We start from the raw sequence: 3,751 nt of genomic DNA on the forward strand, positions 1-3,751 counted from the left end.
AACTAAATCAAATTAAATATATTTTTAATATGGTGGCTATTTTTTATAAACCGAAATACCGAAAAAACCAAAAAACTGAAGTGAAACCAAACCTATATCCGGATTGAACACCCTTACTTCTAATGGTCGTTCGGTCGACTCTGTTTATCTGTTTTTTTAATTTATTTTAATTTTTATTCTTATTTTGCCATCATGTTTATGATTAATAATATAATTTTTTTCTATGGTGAACAAAAAAAAAATATTTCTATATTGTGATATTTTTACTCTTGTGTTTTTTTCAATTTTTTTTTGTTTTGTATCTGTTATTATTTAGGGTGTTTTGGTGTATTATTATTTCTACAATGGAATTTGTGAATTTAAGTTCTATTTGAATATAAATATTTATGCACTCTGAAACTACAAATTTAACGTTTTTGTTAAATACTTTTCCTATATCTAATTTTGTTGAAGAATAAGAAAAAAAAGATAGCATAAAATCCATCGATAGTAATAACACCCTTTACAAACAAAACTTGTTTGATTCATTTGACAAATCAAATGCTACTACTAAAACTTTTCCTCTCCGAAAGTAATGAATCGGTGGATCCAGGAACAGTCTTGAGAATGGGACTAATCTTTTTTTTTTACTAAGTAATTGTCACATGCCTAAATCTGCTCTCTGCAGACTGCAAATGTTGACTTTGACTAACTATCCCATTGGTCAGCCCATGGCAAACTTACAATGCGTAGGAGAAGCTATTAAGTCTCGAAGTAAAAACTTAGAATAACAACAAATTTTACGCCCTATGTAGGAAAAATATATTACATCATTTGTTTTAAAAACATCGAGGCAAATAAGGTGATCGTTAACAAAAAATTGTACGGCCCTAGCTGTCACGTTTAGCCTTTAAGACTTGTTCTTCTTTTCGTGATGTTTCCCCTTTCTTAACACGCATATTGTCACAATTTCCTCCCAGAACCAATACTGATTTGAAGCGAATGATAATATTGACCCGTATTTAAGAGAAGCACTGGATTTGTGACAATTCTATAGAACAACAATCATAAGAGAATCTTAACCAAACGGTAGCAGGCCACTCCGAAACCATTATCGTTTTGTCAATGTCAATAATCATAAATGATTACTCACATACTCATAGTTTAGTAAACTATCAATGTAATATGAAAAGAGAGGAAGAAACAGGGTTCTCAAAGCTATAAGACTATTGATATTACCTAGAATTTTCCGGAGTAACTTCATAACAGAGAAAAGAACGTGAGAGAAGGACATGAATGACAACGGGATTATTGGAGTTGATCGTTTACGCCTTCAGCATCATTATCTTCTTTCCATTATGGAACCCAAAAAACAGTCATATTTGCACAGCTCAATATGAACAACTATAGGGATCATAACAGTATAAGCAAATCAAAAGAAAGTAATTTAATTATAATATTAGACATTAGCAGCTGCTATTAGATTATAGAGACACCTTAGACTCTAGCAACTTCAAATTTCTGGTGGGGACTGATCTTTTTACTTCGAGAAAGTTAATCTTTATTGGTCAAGCCATTTGTAATAGACTTCTCAAGATCAGTGTTTCCAAGACATCCATCAACATCATGTCCACTCCACATAACAACAAACATGATGCATCCATGAAAAAGAAAATCAAACCTCAATGAAAGCCAAACTTGAGATCTATTAACCTTATCTATTGTTTTCACAAAACTCTGGTCGAGCTATACCTTTGTATGCAGTACACTATTCACCATTTGACTATCTTGTTTGGAAGATGCTCGATCTGTAAAATCAATTTCATGCAAGTTGCTAGATGTAGTCACATATGAAAGCAACTTAGTAAAGTAATCAAAGCAGAAAACATATAAATACAAAATTCTCTCTCAAACCAAAATAGTGTGCAAAAATAAGAGAACTGAAAAGAGAAAAATGTTCCTTACATGTTATCTACGCTCGTCCTTCTTCGCTTGCGCGTCCTGAGAATTGGATTCCTTTCATCTTCATCATGGCCAGTTTGCAACATAGATCATCATCTCATCTACGCATCCTGTATAGACAGTTTTGGGGAAGGAAGTAAATTGTACGTACATCATGATAATAAAACGTTTGACTTAAAGAAGATACATGTTACCTTAGATAATTACAAAACTTATTGTCATATCTGAATTAAGTTTGAATGAAGCGAAACTAATTACCTTACAAAACTCCTTGTCAAATCCCATTACTCCATCACTTCAATTCTAATAACGTTTTGACTTATCTATTGTGTTCACAAAACTCCTTGTAAGTTGCCAATGTTTGCACATGGGACTGATGAAGTTATTATTGGGATTAAAGCAGCATATGAACATAAGTACCTTGGGTTTAAGAGAAGGTTGATGTTTGGACCTCGATGGTGAGAAAAAGAGTCACCGTTACAGGCCTGTAGGCGTTAAAAGAGAAGACTGGAGAAAGGAGAAAGTGGAGACACTTTGAAAATCCTGAGTAATCCATTCAATCTCAACCAATTTTACCATCACCAGAAACCAAAACTCCGCAGACTCCACACTCACGGGTAAAAGCTCACAAATAATTTCAGTCCCAACGTCTCCACCGTTCCACCATCTAAAGCCATCGATGAAACTCTGTTCCAATCATCTTTGTGGTATACATAGCCATCATAATCCTCAGAAGCTTGTGATACTCAACAGCCTTTGCTGCTACCAGAAGCTAAAATTCCACTGCGACCACCGTCAATGACAGAATCCTGTGAATCTGAACATACTTTATGACTACCAGAACTCCACCCAACCTAGGAGAGGCGCCGCTGAAAAAATAGAGGTCTGTATAATACATTGGAAAACAAATAAGTCTGAATACGATATATATAGGGTGCTGAGGTGAGGAAATCACAACAGTTTCATAGGCTTTTGATTGAGGCAGTAACAATGGTGGTTTAAGTGAATTAAAAGTGGTAGGTGAACGATACACAGGATGAGCTGAGGAGATCAAAACATCAAGGAAGATGAACAGTATATGAGTTGGTTTTCGTGCTGATAAGCTGGGCCATAAAGTAAGCTTAGAGGAGATTAGCTTTTAATTAGCAAAGGCCCAAGTATTTTATGAAACTCAAACACGTCTATGAAATCCCGGGGAAGTTATTCATGACATAGCAAGGAGTGTGAGCTGTCAACATCTGAGTTGATGATTTTTTATGAGGACGTGGCATGCTTCTCCTTTGAGCATATCTTGCTTTTAGTATAGGATAGATGTGTTATGACATACAAAAAATATAAACTTCAAATGTATAAACATTTTGGTGAATCAGCTAGATTAGGATTTGTCTTACCTCCATTTTGGTAGAAATGGGTTTCCCCATTTAGTTCGAGATGGCTTAGAAAACGGGTCAACCGGTGGTTTTAAGATGCGATTTGGAACATGTTAAAGAAGTAGAGTTTTTTTTGAAAGTCTTTTTAAAAAACATGATTTTCACTTCTTATTAGGTAGGTGGACGATGGAGATTATTGTGGAAGATATTTGATTTTAATTTGATGTTAAGGAGATGTATATATGGGAAAATTGATATCTATTTTAAGTTGGACCATTATTTAGAAAGTTTATCAAATGTACATAACTTTATTATAATATCTTTTAATATATTTATTTTTTATTTAAAATAAAATAAATATTTATAATAAAATTCTAACAAATATTTTAAAAATATTTTCATAATCATTTTAATTTTTATTTCCGAAAACAGACTAACTT

The 3,751-nt window shown here is 33.4% G+C and overlaps 1 long non-coding RNA gene across 2 annotated transcripts; it reads right to left on the bottom strand.

Moving 5' to 3' along the window:
- Positions 1–725: 725 nt before the first annotated feature.
- Positions 726–3,471, bottom strand: LOC103853685. 2 transcript variants are annotated; one of them, XR_004455114.1, is made up of 5 exons: positions 2,362–3,471; positions 2,200–2,264; positions 1,945–2,051; positions 1,476–1,787; positions 726–1,383 (listed from the first exon to the last, which is right to left on the bottom strand). It is a non-coding gene; the product is annotated as an uncharacterized LOC103853685 (long non-coding RNA). The 2 variants fall into 2 exon arrangements; XR_004455113.1 differs by having other exon boundaries at positions 726–1,787; positions 2,362–3,464.
- Positions 3,472–3,751: the final 280 nt, after the last annotated feature.

The sequence above is a fragment of the Brassica rapa genome, chromosome A02 (assembly GCF_000309985.2).
Source record: "Brassica rapa cultivar Chiifu-401-42 chromosome A02, CAAS_Brap_v3.01, whole genome shotgun sequence".
NCBI classification, from domain to species: Eukaryota; Viridiplantae; Streptophyta; class Magnoliopsida; order Brassicales; family Brassicaceae; genus Brassica; species Brassica rapa.